At 41.6% G+C, this 26,612-nt stretch overlaps 1 protein-coding gene and 1 long non-coding RNA gene across 4 annotated transcripts in view; one reads left to right on the top strand and one right to left on the bottom strand.

Annotated features, from left to right (window-relative positions):
• USP54 (ubiquitin specific peptidase 54) overlaps positions 1-16,243 on the bottom strand; it is a 114,578-nt gene extending 98,335 nt beyond the window's left edge. For 2 of the 3 annotated variants that reach the window (XM_045568983.1, XM_045568986.1), the window contains exon 1: positions 15,877-15,983. The gene's annotated coding sequence lies outside the window, so the exon portion shown is untranslated. Of the gene's footprint in view, positions 1-15,876; positions 15,984-16,217 lie in introns of those variants that run through there. The other variant, XM_045568984.1, reaches the window with a different exon arrangement.
• A 4-nt stretch (positions 16,244-16,247) lies between these two features.
• Positions 16,248-20,980, top strand: LOC123650295. Its single transcript, XR_006739318.1, has 2 exons — positions 16,248-16,376; positions 19,702-20,980. It is a non-coding gene; the product is annotated as an uncharacterized LOC123650295 (long non-coding RNA).
• The last annotated feature ends 5,632 nt before the right edge of the window (positions 20,981-26,612 follow it).

The raw sequence follows: 26,612 nt of genomic DNA, 5'->3' as shown, positions 1-26,612 counted from the left end.
CACAGGAAGAAAATAGCAATGCCTTTTAAAATTATAAAAAAAATTATTTCCAACATAGAATTCTATTCCCACAGTATTATTTGAGGGTAAAATTAAAATATTTTCATATATGCAAGGTTTCAAAAATGTTAACTCTCATAAATGTTTAACTCTCAAAAGGCTTCTGGAGGATGTGCTTGACCAAAATGAGGAAATAAACCAAGAAAGATTACATGTAATTCAGGAAACAGAATTCCCAGGGTAACAGCTGCAGAACAGGCCTAAATAACAACCAATCCATATTAGAGCAGGATGAAGAAGATTATACACGGGAAGTCTCTAAGGAAACAAAAAAAGGATTGGCAGGTTATTTACTGGTTTTGCATGAATGGAGCAGAGTTTGATGGTCCTAGCTAGGATTCTGGGAATGATTTAGTGATTGAAAGTTTTAAAACTAGGCAAATGAAAAAAAGCAAGCAAGTTACTACATCTCAGGATATAATCATTGTACAATACGGTGCCCAGGTTCAATATTTGTATCATGGCCCAGCATGGTGGCTCACACCTATAATCCTAGCACCCCGGGAGGCTGAAGCAGGAGGATAACTTGAGGTCAGGAGTTCAAGACCAGCCTGAGCAAGAGTGAGACCCCATCTCTACTAAAAATAGAAAAAATTAGCCAGGCGTCCTAGTACATGCCTATAGTCCCAGCTACTCAGGAGGCTGAGGGAGGAGGGTCACTTGAGCCCAGGAGTCTGAGGTTGCAGTGAGCTATGATGATGCCACTGCACTCTAGCCAGGGCAACAGAGTAACACTCTGTCTCAAAAAAACAAAAACAAACAAACAAAAAACCCCTCAAAACTATTGTCCTTGCTGCTGATAATAATGTATATAGTACTTATTTTTTTAAAGACCTTTATAATTTCTAAAAAATTCTAAAAAATAGATTAGATAGAAGTTAATATACCATTACCCCATTTTGTACATAAGAAAAGTGAAGCACAGAGAAATTTAAATTATTTGCCCAAAGTCAAACAGCTACAACGAACCAAAATCTATTGCGGTTTTGGGCTCTTTTGATAAGGCCATGTGGATCTCTAATACAAAACTACTCAAGATTGCACATAAAATTTCTCTGCTAAAAATTTATTTTTTGATTAGTGGTTGACAGGGGTTAAGGAAGGTGTGGAGATGTATGGGAAGTGGGGGTGGTTATAAAAGGACAACATGATGGATCCTGTGGTGATGGAAATATTTGGTACCTTGACTATATCAATGCCAATATTCTGGTTGTGATATTGTACTACAGTTTTGGAAGATGTTGGGGGAAACTAGGTAACAGTACATCAGATCACTCTCCGTTATTTAACTCTGTATGAATCTAGAGTTATCTCAAAATAAAAAGTTTAGTTAAAAATAATAAATAATTCACAGCTTGCCCAGGAGTAAAAAAACAGAGAGAAAATAAATTAAAATGATAAATAATTGATATTTCTTTTCTAAACCAATTTCATTTTTAAGAACCTTAAAGTGGGATAACGGGGTGGGGGGAGAAAAACAAAATAAAACAAAACAAAAAATGTGGGATAAGTCCCATGAACAAACGCTCTACAACAAGCCATAAAGATCAAGATCCTTGAAAATGAAAAATGAGGGGCCAGGCATGGTGGCTCATGCCTGTAATCCTAGCACTCTGGGAGGCCAAGGCAGGCGGATCCTCTGAGCTCGGGAGTTCGAGACCAGCCTGAGCAAGAGGGAGACCCCATCTCTACCAAAAAAATAGAAAGAAATTATATGGACTTTATCTCAAAGAGTGAGATGAAAATGAAAATTAAAAAAAAAAAAAGAAATTATATGGACAGCTAAAAATATGTATAGAAAAATTAGCCGGGCATGGTAGTACATGCCTGTAGTCCCAGCTACTCGGGAGGCTGAAGCAGTAGGATTGCTTGAGCCCAGGAGTTGGAGGTTGCTGTGAGCTAGGCTGACGCCACAGCACTCTAGCCAGGGCAACAGGGTGAGACTCTGTCTCAAAAAAAAAAGGAAAAGAAAAGAAAAAGGAGCCCCAAGGATTCTTATTTTCTAAAGCAATGAAATCAGTATAGGAAACAAATATATTAAGTCATGAACACTCATCTCAAACAGAAGCACTAGAATAAAGTTAGAACCACCAAAGCTTTCCTCAATCTACTATATATTTTACTGCAATCCTCAGCTTAGAGACTAAGAGAGTGTGTGTGTGAGTGTGTGTGTGTGTGTCACCTTCAACCTGATATTCACAGCCACATGTTTCAAAAGACTCCCCAAAATGCTTTTTTTTTCCTTGCTACTCACAAAGTGCATGAAGCTTCAATCATTTCCTGCTTCTCCCAGCTGCAGGACTTGCAATTAGGAAAACATTCAGTCAGCGTCTAGGGCAGGTCTGGTTAGAAGGATGAGCTCATCCCTTCAGATGCGCACCTGATCCTCAAGAAGCTGCTCCTCCTACAGCAAGCAGATCTTTGTATGTTTAAAGTGACACCCACAACCTGTACAACCACTTAGCCAGAGCCAAAACAAGTCCTTCCTTACATATGCCTACTGCCATGGAATCATTTCCTGCTCTAGACACTTCACATGGCCACCGAATTCAGACGTCAGTGGCAGCAGCTGCTGCTGCTGCTGCTATTATGGCCTCAATACAGAAGGACTTCATTTTCAGCTATAATGGAGGACAGGTCCTTCACCACTACCCTGGAAACATGGCACTGTTTTTTTCAACAGTTCCTTGCCCACAGTCAAACCTTACCAGAATCACCCTTTCTTTCAGAACTTACAATCCATTTTCCTGAACCGGAATGCAGTGCCTCAACATCTCTCTATTCCATTTGCCCTGTCTACAAGTCTGAATTAGCCAAGACAGCTAAATGTGCTGTATGCAGTTAAAGCTAAATACTCCAAACTCAGGTTTGCCTCTCAGTTTCAATACCAGTAAGAAAACATTTACTCTGCCATAGCTATCTATTTATTGATAAAGCACACAATAATCCTAACCCAAAGATATGTAGACTTCATTTCACTTCAAAATAACATAATAGTGGTACTAAATATTTTCAATCAGAAGTACATGGAGGGCCGGGCCCAGTGGCTCACACCTGTAATCCTAGCACTCGGGGAGGCCGAGGCGGGGGGATCACTTGCAATCAGGAGTTTGAGACCAGCCTGAGCAAGAACAAGACTCTGTCTCTACTACAAATAGAAAAATTAGCCGGATGTGGTGGTGCGTGCCTGTAGTCCCAGCTACTTGGAAGGCTGAGGCAAGAGAATCGCTTGAGCCCAGGAGTTTGAGGTTGCTGTGAGCTAGGCTGACGCCATGACACTCTAGCCCAAGTGACTGAGCAAGACTTCGTCTCAAAAAAAAAAAAAAAAGAAGTACATGGGTACCAAATAGATACCATGTACGTTCAACAAATATTTCTGTGTACCTTTTATGTACAAGTATCTCTGACAGTGTACCGAACTGAGCTCTGAACACCACAAAAAAAGAAAGAATCTGTCCCACCTTAGCCTTCCATAGGAACTCTGCACTATTTTTACTTCAGCCATGATTACCTACTAATACACTACCAGGCTATCCAAGGAGTATAAACTAGTCAGAGGGACATCAAATTCACTAGTGGTTACCTTTGAGGAATGGTAAGGGACTTGTGATCAATAAGGCAAAACCCAAGGGCTAACTAATTTAGTAATGTTGTAGATGGTGGTTATAAGGATGCTTATTGTATTATTCTTTTTAAATGTCTTAAATAATATATAATAAAATTTTTTAAAAAACAGAACTGTGGGCCGGGTGCGGTGGCTCACACCTGTAATCCCAGCACTCTGGGAGGCCGAGGTGGGTGGATCGTTTGAGTTCAGGAGTTTGAGACCAGCCTGAACAAGAGTGAGACCCTGCCTCTACTGAAAATAGAAAGAAATGATCTGGACAGCTAAAAATATACAGGAAAAATTAGCTGGGCATGGTGGCGCATGCCTGTAGTCCCAGCTACTCGGGAGGCTGAGGCAGAAGGATTGCTTGAGCCCAGGAATTTGAGGTTGCTGTGAGCTAGGCTGAGGCCACAGCACTCTAGCCTGGGCAACAGAGTGAGATTCTGTCTTAAAAAAAAAAAAGGTAAAAAATAGAACTATGAATCAAAGGACACAATCAATGGAGAAAAAAGGCAACCCATCAGATGACAGAAAATATTTACAAATCATTAATCTCCAGAATACGTGAAGAACTCCTAAAACTCAACAACAAAACATGATTAAAAAATGGACAAAAGACTTGAACATTTTTCCAAAGAAAATATACAAATGGCCAAAGAACACATGAAAGGATCCTCAATACCACTAATCATTAGGAGAATGAAAATCAAAACCACAATGAGACACTGTCTTATACTCATCAGGATGGCTACTATCAAAACAACAATGTGCTGGCAAGGATGTGTTGAAATTGGAACGTTTGTGCACTCTTGGTGGGAATGTAAAATGGTGTAGCCACTACAGAAAATAGTATGACAGTTCCTCAGAAAATTTAAAATAAAGCTGGGTGCAGTGGCATGTGCCTATAATCCTAGCTACTCGAGAGGCTAAGGCAGAAAAATCGCTTGAGCCCAGTTATTCGACATCAGTCTAGGCAACATAGCAAGACCACCATCTCAAAAATAAAAAAACTTAAAAATGGAATTACCATATGATGGGTCAGGTGCAGTGGCTCATGCCTGTAATCCTAGCACTCTGGGAGGCTGAGGCAGGTGGATCCTTTGAGCTCGGGAGTTCGAGACCAGCCTGAGCAACAGTGAGACCCCCGTCTCTACTAAAAATAGAAAGAAATTAGCTGGACAACTAAAAACATACAGAAAAAATTAGCTGGGCATGATGGCACATGCCTGTAGTCCCAGCTACTCAGGAGGCTGAGGCAGGAGGATCACTTGAGTCCAGGAATTTGAGGTTTTTATTAGCTAGGCTGAGGCCACGGCACTCACTCAAGCCTGGGCAACAAAGAGAGACTCTGTCTCAAAAAAAAAATAAAATAAAAAAGAATTACCATATGATTAAACAGTTCCACTTCTGGTTACATATCCAAAAGAACTGAAACCACTACCTCAAAGAGATAACTATACACACATGTTCATAGCAATATTCTTCGCAACAGCCATCAGGTAGAAGCAACCCAAGAGAACTGATAAGCAAAATGTCACATATACATAGAACTGATTCAGACTTAAAAAGGAAGGAAAGTCTGACACGTGCTACAACATACAACGTAGATGAACTTTGAGGACATTATGCTAAGTGTTATGTCAGTCACGAAAATATAGATATTCGGATTCCATCTATATGAGGCACCTAGAATAAGTTCATTGAAACAAAGTAGAATGGTAGTTGCCAGGGACTTCAGGGAGGGAGGGGAGGGGAGTCATTTAATGAGCTTGGAATTTCAGTTTTACAAGACGAAGAATTCTGGAAATAGGTTGCACGACAATGTGAATGTATTTAACACTACTAAACTGTACACTTAAAAATGGTTAAAATGGTAAATATTATATTATACGTATTTTACCACAATTTTAAGAAAAACAAACATAGAACTAATTAAAACAGAAAGCCAGGCACATGGGTGCATGCCTGTAGCCCCAGCTACTCAGGGGGCTGAGGTGGAAAGATCGCCTGAGCCCAAGAGTTCAAGTCCAGCCAGGGCAACACAGCAAGACTCTCGTCTCTAAAAACAACAACAACAAAAAAAACAGGTCTTAGCGTAATCAATATAAGGTAATAAGAAACACTCTAAATTCAAATGCAAACAGTCTGCTGCTTTTCTCCTCTATCAAAAAACAATTCAAGCTTTATTGGTGATATTTGTTGAAAACAACTAATGTGTCATAGGCAACAAATCATTACTCTTAACTGATCAGTTTCATACACCCAAAGAACCTAATATTTGGGGCAGCTAATGTACTTCTAGAGACCAGAAATAGAAAGTAAATGCCATCACTAGGGTTTGCTGAAAAAAAGAAGACTTAGCCTAAAGAACATAGTCCCCAAATACTAAGGACAGAAGCTTGGAAATAAAGTAGTTGTTAATTATTTGTCATATTCTACACAAAGTTTAAAGTCTGCATTAAGTTGTTATTAGCCCCATTCCTGAGACTTATTCAGAAAGGGTAGAAAAAAAACTATAATTAAAAAACTAAGAAACAATCTTTCAGAGGAAGAAATGTGCTTCATTGAGTTTTGAGGATTAAATGGATTACTGCATGTAAAGCATTAAGCATAGTTCCCGGCACACGGTATTGCTCAACAAAAGTTACTCAAACTTTCTCATTTCCCTGTTTTTTCCCCCTTAAACCAATATAATCAAAATTAGTTTGTTTTTAACACAAACATGAACAATATTTAAAATAACTGTACACAGTTTACAAAGTAATTTTATAGTCACTTATCTATTAAAACAGTTCAATGAAGGGAAAGAGAAAACTGAGTACCTATTACGTGATAGCTACTGTGCTAAGAACTGACATCTATTACTTCACTTAATTTATTCAGGCAGATTATTATTATCCTAATTTCACACATAAGGAACTGAGGTTCAGAAATATTTAGCAATTTGCCCAACTTCCCAGAGTAGTACTAAATGGAAAGGGCTGCGATTGGCTGCAAAACCCACACTCTTATCACTAAAACTATCTTAAGTCCCATGAGAGAGTCTCTCATTCACTTGTTGGTTCGTTCATTCATTCATTCACTCATTCTTTCATTCAATCAAGCAATTCAATGAGCCAGGTACACTGTAATAAGCTATTGATATAAAAATGAATAAAACTACCTTTGTTCTCACAGCCTAGAAGGTATGCGTGTCTAGGAAAGGGATGAGAAGGATGAATGAACACAAATCAACATGTCAATGATAGAATAAGCAGAATGCTGCTGAAACATGGAGGGTAAATACTAACTCTGTTTGGGGCAATCTGAGAAAGCACTGCAGAAGAAATACCATTTCAGCTGACTTTTTAAAAGTATGTGGTTACAACTTGATAAAAAGTGTCTAATAAAAAATCCACAGCTAACATCACACTTAATGGTGAAATACTAAATGCTTTCCCTCTAAGACTGGAAACAAAGCAAGGATGCCTACCCTCACCACTTATTCAACATAGTATTGGAAGTTCTAGACACTGCAGTAGGGCAAGAAAGAGAAATAAAAGGCATACAGATTGAAAAGGAAGAAATAAAACCCCCTTATTTGTGAATGATATAATTATCTAAAAAAATTCCAAAGAATTTACAAAAAAGCTCCTAGAAGTAATAACAAGGTCACAGGATACAAGACCAAAACACAAAAATCAATCACATTTCTATATGCTAACAATGAAGAATCTGAAATTAACAACATATTATCATTTATAATGACCCCAGAGAAAATTAAATACTTAGGTATACACTTATGAAAACATGTACAGGGTCTGTATGCTGAAAATTACAAAATGCTGATAAACCAAAGACCTAAATAGAGACTTGTTCATAGATTAGAAGACTCAACATAAAAATGTCAGTTCTCCCCCAAAGTGATCTGTAGGTTTGATGCAATTCCTATCAAAATTGCAGCAAGGCTTTCTGTAAACATATACAAGCTCATTCTAAAATTTATATAAAAAAGCATGGACCCTAGAAATATGTGTTCTAGATGTCAGTAAATACTCTAAAACACTGAGGGGTCTATAGATTAAATTTGTAATTATAATACAAAGTCTCTTATTTCAAGTCTGTGAAATAAGCTTGAATTTTCCCTTAGATGTGGTGGGTCCTAGGAAGGTGAAAACCCAAGACTAAAATGATATTGCCTCTCTCTGGGGCTCCTCCAACACTGAAGGAAAACATGGAATTCTCTGTTGTTCATAAATACCATTCTGGTTTTCAATGACCACAAGTAAAGATAAATAACGGGCTGAAAGAAATGGCAAAAGAGGATCACCTTTTGGCACTATAGAGCTCTGACTGGGGTCAACATCCAAGACAAGGCTGTACCACCAAAGGAAATGGATCTGCACAGAGAAATAAAAGCTGAGCCCAGGTCAGAAATAAGACAATGACACACAAATAAGTTTCCACAGTGAATGAATTTTGAAACTACTGCATTATCTAAAGATGTTTCTTCAGAAACTTCTCAGGAGAAAATAAAATATTTTTCTTCCAAGAATTATAAATAAGCCACTGACTTTCTAAGAGCGTCATATTAGAAACCTATCTTTCACATCTCAGAAAACATGAACCAACACACAGGTCATAATAAGACTGACAAAAATATATTTTGCAAGAATTCAATACAATCTTATCCTCAGCTTCTATTTTCATTTAAAAACTCAATTGCTATTTGAAAAAAAATGTGCTTTGCAGGATGTTTCTTGCTTTCAACCTGGTACAGGAAGGTACTCCTACTACAAAGTGCCAAAATACTGAAACATAGGCTTTAGAAAAGCTAATTAGCCTCATACCAACAATGACAGGGCTAGATTTCCTATTTGCAAAAAGCTAAGTAATGGATGTAATAGCTTTTCCTTAAAAGCCACTTGTCTATAGAGAACATTTATATTGCCAAACTGAAAGAAATGAGAAAAATTCTAGTAAGAGTAATGCAGAACTAAAAACATTTTTGTATATAACACAATCATATATCCCGAATATATAAATATTCATGTGTGTGTCTGATATAAGCCATAAAAGAACACAAGAAATCAGCCATAAACTTACTATGTGGAACTGTTCCCAAACTTAACATAAATATAAAAGAATTTGAATCGCCTTTTCTGTAGATGTATGCTCTGGGAGGAAAAGATTGAAAAGTGAACCTCAACATGAATTCTACTTTTCCACTAATTCTTATTAAACATCAAAAATGTCTCCATATTTTTAATATTGATAGATAAAATTTAAAACTTTAGTGAAGGTATGATAAAATTTGTGACTGGCTCCACATTAACCTGGACATTAGAATTCATTTCCAGTATTATTTCTACCGGGAACAATATTGCTTTTTGATTAGCTAAATATTCCTTTTAGTACTTCATATTATTTTCCCAACTGCATACCAACCATTCCTACTCTTCCCAATGCTCAGGAATTTCTTTTAAAGATATCTGGAAAATAACTTTAAAACTCACAACTCCCAGAACTTTTTTGTTGTCAAGCTCTGCCTTCCCGATCTCCTCTTAATTGATGTCTTTCAGATTGCTGTAATGAGGTGAGGAGTTACATGTGTAACCAATAACTCATAGATCTTTACCTACATCTACCCTTGGCCATGTTGACATAGCCTTTAAGGCAGACATCCTATCTATCTTGGTCTCTCTGCCTATTTCTCCCCGTGCTGTTCAATAGAATTTTCTGCATTGATGGAAGTGTTCTATATCTGAGCTGTCCAATTTAATAACCAGATGTGGCTACTGTGCACTTTAAATGTAGCTTCTGAGACTGAGGAACTGAATTTTTACCTTTATTTAATTTTAATAGCCACACGTGGCTAGTGGCCTCCATACTAATGAGCACAGCTAATCTAGATTCCTGCAGAAGCTAACACTCTTGTTCTGAATGCCAAACCTCTTGGCTGGTGACCAGACACATCACCAAGATCTTGCCAGTCCTCTGTCCTGGAAGAAGATGTTCCCAGCATGTTGAGCAGGTCCTACAGTGAATAAATGAATCATCTAGAGCTATGATGTTACTACCTGCCTAAATTTCTATAGCTCCCATCATCTCAACTTCTGTTGCTTTACCCCAACTTTTTTTTTTTTTAAGAGACAGAATCTCACTATGTTGCCCAGGCTGGTCTGGAACTCCTGGGCTCAAACAATCCTTCCATCTCAGCCTTTCAAGTAGATAGGATTACAGGTACAAGCCACCGCACCGGGCTCCAACTTCTAAATTAGGCTTTTTGAGCTTCACGTTACCACACCCCTTTAGATACTGCATATCAGATCACTGTTTCTTAGACTTTAAGGTGCATATGAATCATCTGGAGATCTTGTTAAAATGCCAATCCTATCAATGTAAGTGTCCATGAACAGATGAATGGATAAAGAAAATGTGGTATATATACACAATGGAATACTATTCAGACATAAGAAAGAATGAAATCCGGTCATTTGCAGCAGCATGGATAGAACCGGAGGTCGTTATGTTAAATGAAATAAATCAGGCACAAAAATACAAATATCGCATGTTTTCATTCATATGTAGGAGCTAAAAAAGTGGATCTCGCCGGGCACGGTGGCTCACGCCCGTAATCCTAGCACTCTGGGAGGCCAAGGTGGGTGGATCATTTGAGCTCAGGAGTTTGAGATCAGCCTGAGCAAGAGCGAGACCCCGTCTCTACTAAAAAAATAGAAAGAAATTATCTGGACAACTAAAAATATATAGAAAAAATACGGCCGGGCGCGGTGGCTCACGCCTGTAATCCTAGCACTCTGGGAGGCCGAGGCGGGTGGATCGCTCGAGGTCAGGAGTTCGCGACCAGCCTGAGCAAGAGCGAGACCCCGTCTCTACTAAAAATAGAAAGAAATTATCTGGCCAACTAAAAAAATATATACAAAAAAAAATTAGCTGGGCATGGTGGTGCATGTCTGTAGTCCCAGCTACTCGGGAGGCTGAGGCAGTAGGATCGCTTGAGCCCAGGAGTTTGAGGTTGCTGTGAGCTAGGCTGACGCCACGGCACTCACTCTAGCCCGGGCAACAGAGCCGAGACTCTGTCTCAATTAAAAAAAAAAAAAAATAAGCTGGGCATGGTGGCGCGTGCCTGTAGTCCCAGCTACTTGGGAGGCTGAGGCAGAAGGATTGCTTCAGCCCAGGAGTTTAAGGTTGCTGGGAGCTAGGCTGACACCACGGCACTCTAGGCCAGGCAACAGAGTGAGACTTTGTCTTAGGAAAAAAAAAAGAAAAGTGGATCTCATGGAGGTAAAGAGTAAAACAAAATGATAGTTACTAGAGTCTTGGGAGGGGGTATTTATTTTTTGTAGAGACTATGTCTCATTATATTGCCCAGGCTGGTCTTCAACCCCTGGCCTCAAGCGATCCTCCCACCACGATTTACCGAAGTGCTGGGATTACAGGTGTGAGTCACCAGGCCTGGCCTAATTCTGCACTTCTAACATGCTTCTAGGTTCTTCTAGATGGTCCTAACCCTAACTTCTCCTAACTTCTGACCTGATTAGATCCATGTTACTGATGGTTCAGCAGCAAACAGACCCACTAAATTATAGCATGCCTTCTATTTCATCAAATATTTGTATTATGGGCCAGGTGCAGTGGTTCATACCTATAATCCTAGCACTTTGGGAGGCCAAGGCAGGAGGAACACTTGAGCCCAAGAGTTCAAGACCAGCCTGGGCAACCCCAGGCTGACCCCAAGCAAGACCCCAACTCTACAAAAAATTTAAAAATTAGCTGGGCATGGTGGCATACACCTGTAGTCTCAGCTACTTGGAAGGATCTCTTGAGTCCAAGAGTTCAAGGTTACAGTGAGCTATGATCGTGCCATTGCACTCCACCCTGGGTGACAGAGAGAGACTGTCTCTAAAAAATACATAAAAAATAAAATAAAAACCTGTTCAACCTCATAAGTAATAATAACTTTTTAAAAAAGTGCAAATTAAAAACCACAACAAAAGCCGGACATGGTGGTGGGTACCTGTAGTCTCAGCTACTTGGGAGGCTGAAGTGGGAAAATTGCTTCAGCCCTGGAGTTGGAGGTTACAATGAGCTAGGATCTGGGCACTGCACTCCAGCCTGGGCAAAAGAATAGAGAGTGAGACCCTGTCTCTTAAAAAAAGAATAAAAAAAGAATGCTTTTAGACCACAGTTTTTATACATCATCAACTGCTCTGTTTTCAACCCATCTGGAGAAGTCCCATAAAGTCAATGAAAACCACATCACTGACTCACCTTGAAATCTGCATGTATTTCTTAAAAATATTATGTATTACAACTCCACTTTTTTCTAAGACAGATAAATATTAACATGGCCCAGCAATGTAACTGGACACAGAAAAATGCAACAGTAATGTACCAGACCAAATATAGGAAGCACTTGAATAAATTACGTGAATGCATTTATCCTCAGTAGAAAGTGTAAGTGAAGTACAAGGTAAACAAGTAATCAGTCTGTACCCTGTCATCTATCAATAACCTCCTGACAACACTGGTTTCCCAAAATTAGCTGAAAGCATCTATAAGTCCACATATAGCAATTATTAAATATAATTTGGCAATGTGGTATGATAGAAGGAACATTTAACTGGAAACCAGGACATCTGAGACATTGTAGCTATGTGACTTTGGGCAAGTCACTTAGAAGTTCATGGCCGGACGCAGTGGCTTGTGCCTGTAATCCCAGCACTTTGGGAGGTTAAGGCAGGAGGATCACTAGAGGATGAGTTCAAGAATAGCCTGGGCAACACAGCAACACCCCTGTTACTATTAAAAAAAAAAAAAAATTAAGGCCGGGCGCGGTGGCTCACGCCTGTAATCCTAGCACTCTGGGAGGCTGAGACGGGCGGATCGCTGGAGCTCAGGAGTTCAATACCAGCCTGAGCAAGAGCAAGACCCCGTCTCTACGAAAAATAGAAAATTATCTGGCCAACTAAAAATATATATAGAAAAAATTAGCTGGGCATGGTGGCGCATGCCTGTAGTCCCAGCTACTCGGGAGGCTGAGGCGGTAGGATCGCTTAAGCCCAGGAGTCTGAGGTTGCTGTGAGCTAGGTTGATGCCAGGGCACTCACTCTAGCCCTGGCAACAGAGCGAGACTCTGTCTCAAAAAAAAAAAAAAAAAAAATTAGCTGCCACCAGCTCCTCAAAAGGCTGAGGCAGTAGAATCACTTGAGCCCAGGAATTCAAAGTTACAATGAGCTATGATCAAGCCACTGCACTCCAGCCTGGGCAACAGAGCAAGACCCGGTCTATGACAGTATAAAAATAAAAAAATTAGCCACCACACCTAGCAAATTTTTCTCTTTTTTGTAGAGACAGTGTTTCGCTTTTGCTCATGCTAGTCTCGAACTCCTGGCCTGAAGTGACCCACCCACCTTGGCCTCCCAAAGTGCTAGGATTACAGGTGTGAGCCATCACACCCCAAAATAAAAAAAAAAAAAAATTTTTTTTTTAAAGTTCTCTAGGCTTTAGTTTCCCCAATATAAAACGAATGGATTGGACTGGTTGACCTCTAAGCATTCTAATAAGTCTAAAAAATTATCAATACTTCACTGATGGTATTTATCATTCTCACTTAGATTTTTAAGGAAGCCATTCACAAAAATAAGAAATTTGAATTTCAACCAGAAAATCGAATTTTGGACTTTAGAATATAAAGTTAAAAAAAACACCTAAAAGCAAATATATAAATACATATGATATATATATATATATATATATATACATTTTTCTCAATGCAAAAAACTGCAGTTTAAAAATGTTTCACTAAATACCTTAAAGTCTGTTGTAATAATATTTGCCCTATATTTGAATATAGATAACCATTTCTACTACTAAAATGATCACTTTCTGGAATCTTACAAATGTTAATAATTGCTTGCTATAACTATTTTCCCAAGCATAGCTCCCTATACAATTATACACAGCAATGACTATGGTAATTTAGTCAATTCTCTATATAACAATACAAACCTCTTATTTAGCATCATGCTAATATTCAAATTAGCTCCTCATATGTAGTGTAAATATTTGAGAGAGAAAAATCTATGAATAAAAAAAATAGAGATACCCCTATCCATAAATTTATACTCTTCCAGTCCCACCCTGAATTCTGATCTCTGGCCAGATCTGCCTTCAACCTCTCCCCCAGCTTGCTCCATACCAAGACTCTCTCCCTGCAAAAGAAAGGAATCTTAAGTTTTTAGAATCACATCAGTTTCCAACTCCAATCCCTAATCTGCCATTTACTAGCTCTGTGATCTTTGGCAGCTGCAGAACAGGATGGTAGTGTAAAATAAAATAAGATAATATGCCTGGCACATTAATAATCACTCAATGTGTTATAGCTATTAATATTACTGCCCTGGGAATGTTACGATATTTATTTATGTACTTATTTCGAGTAAAATAGTACTAAAAAAGACTATTAAATTATGATCTGATCAATGAATTTTCTCCACAAACTTCCATTCTAAATTTTATCTCTTCTGAGAAACAGAGTATGTGTTTTATTAATGCAGTACTGTTTAGAATTTGCTTATTTAATAGTTGTAACTTAAAAAATTCTTTTTTCCCTTTAGTCTTGTCAACTACTATGTAAACTCCTCAGGGCCAGAGCCTTGTTTCATACTCCAGGGCTCATATATTGTGCTTATAACATTGTAATTATTTTTTTCTCTATCAGTGTGTCCTCCTAGAGTTTGGGCAATTCCAAGGCACAGATCAAGTTTTACCTGTATTTTGAAGGCTTAATAATCAGACACAAAATAGGTCTCAATAAATGTGTGTTGAATGGATAAATGAATTAATTAATCTTTTTTTCCCCTGCAATGCCTTACACAGTACTCTATACATAATAGGAACTCAGTAAAGCTTGTTGGATTCATGCGGAAATCTTTTGGACCCAACCACCACACAAAGTTTTAAATTGCCTCAGAAAGGCACTTCTACTTTAAAGTTTAGCTACTGACATTATAAATTAAACGCTTTACTCTAACATATGTCAAATAAATGGGTTCAATGACTAACCACATAAAGGTCAGCTCAATGGAGTTGGGTGGGGTGGAAAAAAAAAGAAAAAAGAGAAAAAGGACAGCTCAAGAAGGATTTAAAAAGCCATTATTCTAATTAATGAATTTGTGAACCTTAACATGGGAAAATCCAGTTACATAATCAAAAAAACAAAAGGTTATCCCTTGCAAATTTATACCTACATAAGGTAGAGAGAAAAATGATCGGAAAGCTTGTATCTATAAATTAAAATGGATACATTATTTTTATACCTCACTTGAAGCCACTGTTTTCTCTAGAAATAAGAGTTAACAAGCAAAGTAGTCCAAACCTGTCTCCAGAAAACAGTCCTTAATACTCAGAGACTAAATGTTTCCCCCTCAGTGATTTTAGCTTCTGGGATACAACCATTTCCACATTGACAAGAGATTCAAAACACATTCTGTCTCCTAAAATAAAACCTCATCCATTTCTTAAAAAGGCAAATATCCTGAATAGGCACACTTCAGGAACACTAGGTTTTACATCCAAGTAACTAAAACTATCCCTAGATTTAGTGTTCAGCCTGTTGCTGCAATACAAACACCTAGTTTTAAAGTTATATTTGCGGAAGGTTTAAATGTCGTATTGCATATTCCTTCACTGTATCATCTAAACTGATTTTACACTGCATATATTTCATAAGTACACCGTAAAGGAATTGTATACTTGAATGAATCTGGTAAGAAACGTTATCTTAGCACACACCCACTTCTTCCAATTCAACACACTACAGAGGAAGCAACCTCAGTTTTTCGTCTCAAGAATCTCTCTTCCGCCCCCCCACACTACGCTTTATTTTAGAACAGCAATCATTCATTGTCCCACTCATAGTCTCCGCCGAAAGAACCTTCCAACTAATACTATTTCACCAGAACTCTCTTTTCGCCTTTCAGAGTGTCCGTCTGGTATTTCTCTGGAAAGAGGGAAGGGAGGCGGTGAAGGTCCGGGACGCTACCATTCCCGCCATGCCATTTAGGACCCAGGTCCTGGCGCACTGTTCCCGACCAGCCTGTGGCGGAGCCGGGAGAGCCGCAAAGGTCTGATCCCTTCTCCTCTCCCCACCTTCCGGCCAGTGAAAAGCAAACTGGGCCCAACCTCTGTGCTCTCATGCAACATACCCTCCTCCTCGCTGTACCCCATTTCTTCCCACTTCTTCCCCGATGTAGCCCAGTCCCCTTATCCAGTTCCGAGACAGGGTAAAAAAACAACCTGCTCCCAACACACACACCCCCTCCACGCTCGGGCCGCTGCCCCTTTAACCTCACTACACCCGGGTCCCTCCCCCTGGACCTCCCAGCAGCTCTAGCCCTCGCCGCGTGCCCCAGCGCAGACTGGCGCCCCATCCCTGTACCCACAGGAGCTAGGTCCTTCCCCACACGTCACACTCAGGTCGATTCCTCCCGCGACCCAACCCTCCCCACACCCCGTCCCCAGGCACTACCCTCCTGCACCCCATTACCTCCGGCCCCGCCCCCCTGAGGGTGTCGCACTCACTGCTCCCGCCGCCGCATACTTAACCGCCGCGGCTGCTATAGCTACGGGGAGCCAAGGCAACCAGCTCTCGCGACACTTTCCTCAACTATGGCGAGAACAGGCGAAGAGAGACTCTCGCAAGAAAGTAAATGAGTCAGGCTGCAGGCGGCTAAGTATATCTCGCGATAGTAGTGTTTAAAATGGCGGCCGCAAGGCGTTTTGGGGATGGTCTGGAAAGGTTTGGAGGTGGGGCGCGGGCTAAGATGAAGCTTGAGCAGGCTAAGAGTTACAAAATTATTGCAGGCCGTACGGTCCATCGGGGCAGGGGAAAGTTGTTATGGCTGACCCTACATTGGAATAACTTTAGGGCTATGGCCTTCTTTCCCCAACTGCTTCAAACTCAGTAGTGTCGCCTTTAGCTGGAAGTCATCTCTCCAGCATTTTCCTTATGCAGGCAAAGTAATTGGAGATGGAGAAGGCAAGCCAAAAATTGACCTTCTGATCTTTTCATTCCTTCGTTCAAGTTTTCATCCGTTCTTCCACCCTATCCCTGGTTTGTAAATGGTATTTGGCATCACAGAAATGTTTATCCACGGGTGCCGCGCCCCATCAGTTCTCTAGACCGAAAAAGGAAATAAGTTACAAAAAAAAAAAATTTGAACGTAAGCACAGGTGTTTGGTCTTGGATGCGGAAGGGAACCGCTTTGGTGTGTGATTTGAACTTTGCACTTGTTGCTTGCTGCCTGTGGATGCATCCTTACTAGGTGCCTTTTTCAACACTTAGTTGTAGGGCTTTCTCTTTCTGCTCTCACACAACTAAATACACACTAATCGAACGGTATCTACAACAGAAAGCGGTTTTAAAGAATGTTGATCAACAAGGAAGAGTGAAACTAAAACAGGGGACTAGAAATAATAAATTGAGAATACATTTTCAACTCTTGAAGCTCCAAAATCGCTCTCATAAGGTGCTTAAGTCTAGACCAACGATGTCCAGTTGAAATACATTGCAAGCTACACTATGCAATTTAAAATTTTTAGTAGCCACATTTTTAAACAGATGAAATTAATTTTAGGGCCAGGTACTGTGGCTCACGACTGTAATCCCAGCACTTTGGAAGGCCAAGGCAGGAGGATGGCTTTAGCCCAGGAGTTCAAGATTACAGTGAGCTATGACTGTGCCACTGCACTGCACCCTGGGAGACGAAGCAAAACCCTGTCTCAAAAAAATCAATTTTAGTAATGCATTTTATTTAACCCACATATTCAAAATACCATTTCAACATAGAAACAATGCTATTAATGAGATATTTTACATTTTTCTAGTACTAAGTTTTCAGAATTTGGTGTTTATACTTAGAGCTCATATCTGTTCGCACTAGGCACATTTTAAGAGCTCATGAGCCACATGTGGCTAGTGACTACAGTTTTGAACAGCACAGACCTAGACTCTAGAGTAATGAACGAGCAATCTAGGTGGGGTTGGGGGTGGTATCATGGATGTGTGTATCATGTAAAAGAAATCCTTGAAGTTGCTAACTCAAATGGCTATAGAGGCTAGGCAAGTAACAATGAAAGAGGGCCTGGTGCAAAACAATAGGTAGTAGTGGAGACGAGGACACCTTGAGACTACAAGCTCCTATCTAAAAGGGCTACCTCTCCTGAGTTTTAAAACACAGTGATGGCAAACAGAAAATGTCTATGAGCAGGATAGACAGTTAACTCTGCTACCAATGTGTGGCCTCTGTGATCCATGGTATTCAAATGTATGAAACATTTTTGTTTTTTCTTTTCTTTTTTTTGTATGAAACATTTTTGAAGAAAGAATGTTGGTTTGTTTTTTTATTTTTTTTTGAGACAGAGTGTCACTTTGTTGCCCTGGCTAGAGTGAGTGCCGTCGCGTCAGCCTAGCTCACAGCAACCTCAAACTCCTGGGCTTAAGCAATCCTACTGCCTCAGCCTCCCGAGTAGCTGGGACTACAGGCATGCGCCACCATGCCCAGCTAATTTTTTCTATATATATTTTAGTTGGCCAGATAATTTCTTTCTATTTTTAGTAGAGACGGGGGTCTCACTCTTGCTCAGGCTGGTCTCGAACTCGTGACCTCGAGCGATCCACCCACCTCAGCCTCCCAGAGTGCTAGGATTACAGGCGTGAGCCACCGTGCCCGGCCAAGAAAGAATGTTTTAACAGAAGAATAGTACCTAGGCAAAGGGATGTCAAAGCTTGAGAATTTAATTAGCTTTCTGGCTAGATTCTGTACAAGGGTGCACTTGAATGCATTAAGCCACCATTGCAACTCATGATCATAATTTGACTTCTAAGTAGACTTTTTCTACTGAGGAGATAATTTTGCAACCAACCTGGGATCCCTATAAATAAATAAGCTTGCATCATGGTTTTTTGTTATATTTAAAATTTCAGACATTCTGAGCCTGAAGAAATTAAGTTTCTGTGTTTTCAGAGCTATTGACTAGCAGACTGTGGACTTTTTTCTCCAACTTTAAGAAAAGGCATTTAATAATCATTTTATGGTTAACTGTGAAAGTTCTTTGTCACATGAAAGTTACTTTTTGTACCTGTTTTGCCTGACAGTACCAGGTATACAGTAGGCATGCAATAAACATTTGTTAAAGGAATATAGTCTTTTTTTTTTTTTTTTGAGACAGAGTTTCTCTTTTGCCCTGGCTAGAGTGCAGTAGCCTCATCATAGCTCACTGTAACCTCAAACTCCTGCACTTAAGCCATCCTCCTGCCTCAGCCTCCCCGGTAGCTGGGACTATGGGACTACAGGCATGCACCACCATGGGCAGTAGAGAGTGGGTCTCGTTCTCACTCAGGCTGGTCTTGAACTCCTAACCTCAAGTGATCCTCCCACTTCAGCCTCCCAAAGTGCTAGGATTACAGGAGTGATACCACCACATCCAGCCGAGGAATATAGTCCTTAAACTTTTGAGGGGCTCACAGACTTACCAACCTGAGAATCTGATGAAGGATAAGAACCCTATCCATGTCTAGTCCCTAAGCTCATGGGATTAAAAAGAAGAAAGAAAAAAAAAAAAAAAAGAACCCTTATCCAGATCCTGTGTGCCCTACCCATATCCTCTCAGCCCACCCCAGAGTTCACTACAACTTTGGTAGACAGATTCTGTACAGGTCCAGAGCTTCCTACCTCAAATAACTGAGCATCTCTTTGTCTAAAAGGGCCAGCAGAGTTAACTTTAACAGGAACAATCCACAACCAATGAGAGATGGGATTTAGTAGCTAAATACTCCAGTTCCTCGTATGCTTAGTGGAGCAATTCTGAGGTATATTCTACCATAGTGATTTTCAAAATTTTCTAGCATATGAGAATCACCTAGAAAGATTAATAATATACAAATTCCTGGGCCCAAGAGTTTGCATTTCTTTTTCTGGTTTTTGTCTGTGTTTTTTTGGTTTAATTTTTTTTTTTTCTTTTTGAAACAGGGGCATGAGTGCAGTGGTGGTGTCATAGCTCACTGCAACCTCAAACTCCCGGGCTCAAGCAATCCTCCTACCTCATTCAGCCTCCCAAGCCAGCACGTCCAGCAGTCTCACTATGTTGCTCAGCCTGGTCTCAAACTCCTGACCTCAAGCGATCTTCCCACCTTGGCTTTCCAAAGTGCTAGGATTACAAGAGTGAGCCACCATACTCGGCCTTACACTTCTAACCAAGCTCCTAGGAGATACTGATTCTGCCAATCCATAGGCCACATTTTGATTAGTAGTATTCCCTGAGATTCCCCAGTGAGATTCTGCCCCAATTGCCCAAAGAACCTTTTATTGGCTTTCCTCTCACTCTCTTATACTGCTTAGATTTCTGGGATCACCTCCCAGATAAACTACTTGCATCCAAATCTTTGTTTCAGGGTCTGTTTGGGGGGAAATCCAAACTATAACAACCTTCTTTTTAGAAAAATGCTCATAGCAATAGAGTTTTGTATACAAGTTTAGAGGAGATATGAATGCCTCAAAATTCATTCTTTAGGTTATAAACAAAGATGAGCAAGATAAATGTCATGTAACCCAACGTCCACTAAAATTTGGTCAGTCTAATGCAGGTCTGGCAACTTAATCTAACCATCAACAACAGTTCATGGCGTTGGCTGAATTCAGTCAACTCTCCTTACAAGTTGTTTTCCCAGACCCTATTAACATCTCTTTGTTCTTCCTGGTCTGCATCACTCTTACTTTATGGAATGTGGGAGTAAGCCTGTGACTCTAGAGAGACCTCATGCTTTAAATCAATAAAAAGAATGTTGCTCATTCCTGGTGGGCTCTCATCATTTCTTCCCAATCACAGTGCTTTCTGGGCATCACTGCAATGCCCCATAATCCTTAGATCTTTTCTTGCTGTAGCTACACAGAGCCAGGTGTACTACAACTGTAGCTGATTTATCCCATTCCCTTCTGGATTCCACATGGCTCCCTATTCTATTTCATCCTTTTGGGAATCTGTTACCTTTGATACATATATCCCAAAACCCCCTCTGGTGTCATCTGGAAACTTTATGGCATGCTCTAGTTCTGTGAAAATTAGGGTAACCCTGATTATCTCAGCTTCTAATCAACTACATAAAGAGCTAACACCAGGGTCACCAAAACCTGTTTCCTAACTGCAATGCACAGTAGCTTTCTAGCTTTGCCCACGTATGGGCCAGGACATGTGTTTGTGCATGATTATTTGTCTCATGTACTGTTGAATAAACATGTCTTTGTATATACCTATGAGTGTGGTTTTGTGGGTGTGAGTATGTAAGCAACCAGATCTCAGGTCTGGTCTTAAAGTCTGAATAATGAGTGTTTAGTATTTGGCTTTCATTAGTCTCTGTGCATTGTTATCCTGAGCTTTTGTCTGCCCTCAAATATCAGAGGAAGAATGAGTTCATTTGCTTGAAGTTTATTGACTGTTACCAGTGGCAGAGCAAATTCCATAAAAGAGCAGGTTCCATATGGAGCAAGTGGAAGGGGAGCTCTGAGTTGGTGAGGAAGGATGCTTGGAGTGGGGACTTGGAGTGAAGGATGGAAAGGCAGGCATCTCTCTCCTTTTTCCCTCCATTCCCACAAGGATACTGGATTAACAGTGGGGGTATCCTGCTCAGCATTCCCTCTCCAAATTGGAACCAGACAGGGGTAACTTGATGCAAATTAGAGGAGGAAACACCTCACAGCTCCTCTGTTTCTCCATCTAAGGGGATGCCAATATCCACATGGTAGTCTACATGCTCTCCGGAGCTCAGCCAGGGAATAGGGGTTCGATTGAAAGAAGGCCTGTTGGAGAGGTTCTGGTTGTAGAGGACCAGGGGTTCACTCAGCAGGGGCCCCAGGTCAAACTTGGGCATCTGGAAGGTCATGCGTTTGGAGGCCTTCTCGTATCCACCATAGGGCATTGCTGTCCTGAGGAGGGGACACATTATGTAATTAAGAATCAGAATAAAAGAAACAGAGCCTTAGCAATGAGATGTTACCCTGTTTTGAGAATGGGTTAGTCCATGAACTCTAGTTTGAGATTGCTTCTGGACTCCTTAGTCTTCTTCTCCCCTTAGCACCCCATTTTTCCTTCCTGGTTTGCTTATTTCCCCAAAGCTAATAATGAGAAAAGAAATCTCTCTCAGAAGCTAACCAGGGTCAGGCCTGGTTAGTACTTGGATGGGCAAGAAGGCACCTAATGGGTACTTGATAGAGAGTCTTGTGGATAGTTGTGACCCAGACCAACATTTCAGAGAAAGTGACCAAAAACACTATAGATCCAAGGGTCTGAGGCCACCTTAAATTACAATGTAGAAACCACCCCCTCCATCAAATCCCTACCCCCAACCCCAGATAGTAGATGGCCTAGCTGAAAGGAATTAATATTGCCTGGAAAATCCAGGTTCCTTAGGGCCAATTGCAAAAGCACTTCTCTAGCTTGCTTTCACATAGATCTCCTATCAATGATCTAGAGAAACCCAATTCCAAAAGAATAGATATTTAAACCCTTCTAAAGCAGGGTATAGGAAATAGAATCATACTACAGGGAGAATAATGGCATCATAACCCTAAATGGAAGGGAGCCTCAAGACGCTTTCAAACATATAATGTATTATTTCCATTTTACATTCAAAGCAACCAAGGCTCAGAAGCAGGGCAACTTTCCAGTGCCCACATAGCTAGTAAGTGGCCTATGAGCTAGAATTCGAATCTTGCCTCCCTGCAATTTTTTCCTTCATCACACTGCTATGATGAAGCTGAGCTAGAGTAAACAGAGCAAAGGGCTTTGATTATGGCCCCTATATTCCTACCATCCCTCCTTAGACTCCTTCTGAAACATCTGAATTAAAGTCTCCATCCTAACTAAGGGCATGGTGCTACACTGGAATGTATGTCTTCCTTCCCCACCACCCCTACCTGTTGAAGGACTTATATTGGGGGAGTTCAGCTTTGGCTCCATAGGCCAGCAGGTCAATACCAAGTTCCACTTTTTGCTGGGGGTCAACCCCCATGGCTCGCTCCCATGGAGAAATATAGGTCTTGAACACAGTGATATGTTTTCCTTCTCCACCTGCCTGGTCTCCTGGTAGCCATAGGAGAGAAAAGTAAGTCACATAATAGCACTTAATTGCCAATGAAAGTTAATCCCACACCCCTATACTAGGGAAGTTGCTGGGGCCAGGGACCAAAGGTATATTATCCTGGTAACTGTTTGCTTGTGATGTAACAACAGTCTGGGGTCAGATCAGTGACTGAATCTGAAAAGTCAGAAAGATGACTGAAAGACAAGGCTTCTAGGTAAAATATATACATCTCTGTACCCTCCTGGACTCAGAGAGTCCACCAAGATCTGTCAGCTGGGCTCCCCTGCTCCGCACACCAAGCCTAGGCCTCATTCCTGGGGACATCTCTGCTCCAACCAGTTATGTTACTTTTTGGTACGAGTACTTGCCTGAGCCTGTCTCACCATCCCCTCCTGTGCCAGCAGCTCCTCCTCTGCCAGCCTGGCCCCCAGGACCACCTGTATGCCCAGCTCCAGACCCAGAGCCCTGGTGGTGCTGCTGGTTAGAGCCATACTGTCCGGCAGAGCCACTGCCCCCTGCCTGGCCTCCGCCGCCGCCGCCGCCACCGCCGCTGCCCTTGCTATAAGAGAATCCCTGACCAGATGTGCCCAGCTGTCCTCCCACTGTGGGAAGGAACTTCTGGAAGTGATCCTGAAAAGAAAGAACAAAGGAAGGGGAAGGTTAGCAATGGCTATGGAAAATATACAAAGCAGAGGTATGTATAGCAAAGGAGGAGGTGATCAGAGACAGTTGCCAACCAGGAGACACTAAGATTCCCCCCTCCAACAGATGGACAATAGAGAGGCTAATTTAGAGGAATTAAATTCTGCTTAAGAGGTAGGACACCCTTGGCTCATTTTCTCCAATTATACCTTAGGGTGAGGGCTGCTCATTCTCCATATTCCCCTTTCCCACCCTTACCCAGGCAAAGGCCACCAAGACTTCTGCTCAACTAAAATTTGAAAGGATGGAGTTGCCATGGAGAACCTAGTCTTAATTTGAAGAACTAGAGAGATTTCTGCCCCCTCCCCGCCCAGTTTGTCCAACAGTCAGAACCGTATTCTCTCCCTCTCCCTCTCCTTCTGTCCTCTTGGTGCCTGTTGGACCAGGACTTCCTGACAGTGAAACTGTAGCAGGTGAGGGGAAGGGTGGCCAAAAGGACAACACTAGATTCAGCCCCAAAGCCTAAAAATAACCTGGCCAACTCCTTCAGGAGGCTCTCCTGGCCATCCCACCACATACATCCCCATGCCCCACCCAGTGTAACCAGACCCAGGCAGGGAGGAGGGCTTTTGGCCTCCTAAAGTTAGATATGAGCAGCTCAGCACTTTTACTCTGCTCCTACATAATGGCCAATGACAGACACTTCTGCCCCTGGCCCCACGTAGTCATCTATTTCCACTCTCCCCCAGCCACCCAGAGAAGGTGGAGGAGGAAGAAAGGAAATGCAGAAGGTCCCCTCCTTCTCAGCTATAACATCTTGTGCCTGGGCTCTCTCCAATCCCTACTTCTCTTTCTTTGGAGAAAAAGCCTGACTAGAAGATGTAGGATCTTGAAGAAGGACAGTTTCAGTCTCTACATCCGGGGTCCTCAGGAAAGAGATTGACCCTTTATATGAAAGAATGGCTCCAGCAGGAGATGGCTATAAAAACCCACTTAACACTTTCTAGGTTTGCCAGATGTAGCAAATAAAATTACAGCATATAACTTAAATTTGAATTTCAGATGCACAACAAATATTTTTTTGGTATAAATATGCCCCAAGTATTGCATAGGTCATACTTTACTAAAAAAAAGTATTCATTATGCATCTTAACTTTAAAATATAGGACTGGGGCATCCTGTGTTTTATCTAGCAACACTATCTTTAACACTTATCCCAAGGCCGGGCGCGGTGGCTCACGCCTGTAATCCTAGCCCTCTGGGTGGCCAAGGCGGGTGGATCGCTCGAGGTCAGGAGTTCTAGACCAGCCTGAGCAAGAGCGAGACCCCATCTCTACTAAAAATGGAAAGAAATTATCTGGCCAACTAAAAAATATATATAGAAAAAATTAGCCGGGCATGGTGGCGCATGCCTGTAGTCCCAGCTACTCGGGAGGCTGAGGCAGTAGGATCGTTTAAGCCCAGGAGTTTGAGATTGCTGTGAGCTAGGCTGATGCCACGGCACTCACTCTAGTCCGGGCAACAAAGTGAGACTCTGTCTCAAAAAAAAAAAACACACTTATCCCATACAGGGAAGGAATTTTCTCCCTGAGGATGTGGGCTCCCCAACACCCACTGGCATCTAAGATGGAGACAGTTTCAGAGGTGGGCTGCCACTCACCCTGGAGCTGCTGGGTGCTCAATATATCTGGGGGTTTAACAACTTTATAAATATAAATTTTCAGGGAGGAGAGGTTGATGTTACCGTGGAGTTTCAGGGCCTACTAAGAAGCTGTTAGACAGGGCACTAAGCTTTGAGACAGTGGTAAAGTTCCAAACTCACCATTGAGCTGTCAGAAAAAACATCAGGATGGTTCTCATAGATAAATTTCTCCACCCGCATCTGCCGCAGTTTGAACATCTTGGAGCCCCGGTTGGTAAGCAGCGACAGCTCCTCCAACATCACATCCCTTGGGACGCTGATCTTCTTGCCCAGGTTCAGGCCTGAGCTGTCCCGTCCACCTTTCAGGGAAGTGGGGAGGAAGAGGCAAGGGAAATAGGAAAGCAGGGTTTTCTGGGCTCTGAATGGAGACCCCACCCACAACTAAGTGTATGTCTCCTGGAAGAGATTATTTAGAGGAGCAGATGCTATCTGTGATATCTGACCAAACTTTATCTAGTTTGTGAGGGATTCTAATTTCTTAGGACTTGGGGACAATGCATGGGATCTGGGGTGCAGAGTGGAGACAGCAGGGATACTAGAGTGGAGAGGTGAATGGGGTAAAAGAGGCAAGGGCACAGGAAGCAGAGCAAAAGGGTAAAGGAACATCACAGATAGAGGTCACCGGAGAAACTGTAGCTTGGGAGAAAGGTCTGCAGCGAGTCCTATGTGGAGTTGGCCATCCCTAAATACAGACTCCTGTCTTTGTTCGTGTATGTGTGGTTTTTTGTTTTTTTTTTTTTTTGAGACAGAGTCTCACTCTGTGCCCAGGCTAGAGTGCTGTGGCGTCAGCCTAGCTCACAGCAACCTCAACTCCTGGGCTCAAGCAATCCAACTGCCTCAGCCTCCCAAGTAGCTGGGACCACAGGTGTGCACCACCACACGGGACTAATTTTTCTATTTTTTGTAGAGACAGGGTCTCACTCTTGCTCAGGCTGGTCTCGAACTCCTGACCTCAAGCAATCCTCCCGCCTCAGCCTCCCAGAGTGCCAGGATTACAGGCATGAGCGACAGTGCCCAGCCCAAACACCTGTCTTAACTCTTTCCCTTTTCTTCCCCTCAGTGAACTCTGGCTCCCAAGAACCTCGGTATAGGGAGAGCTCTTCCCATGTATGCACTCCTGCATGCCCCCAGGAAACATGCCTGTGTAGGTTTCCATTTTAAGTGTTTACACAGGCTTCCTAGCCCTGGGGGAAAGAAGTAAGGAAAGTATTGAAACCTTGGTCTGTGCCTATTTTCTTCTTCAAATACACCTCACTGACTCATAGGTCCTCTGGCCCTGGACCTGTCGCTGGGCAATATGGCAGGGTATTGTTTCAGATTACAAGGTGAAAATGGTGGAAGGATGAGTAGTCAGTGTTGAATTCTTTCTCCCTGCCCTTCTTAGCCTTCCCACCCACCTCCCTCCAGCTACTGCAATTCCTCCTGTTTGTTCACCCTAAGACATATATAACCTTATGATA

Source organism: Lemur catta, chromosome 14 (genome assembly GCF_020740605.2).
Source record: "Lemur catta isolate mLemCat1 chromosome 14, mLemCat1.pri, whole genome shotgun sequence".
In the NCBI taxonomy this organism is placed as follows: Eukaryota; Metazoa; Chordata; class Mammalia; order Primates; family Lemuridae; genus Lemur; species Lemur catta.
This window is presented reverse-complemented; position numbering and strand designations above follow the sequence as displayed.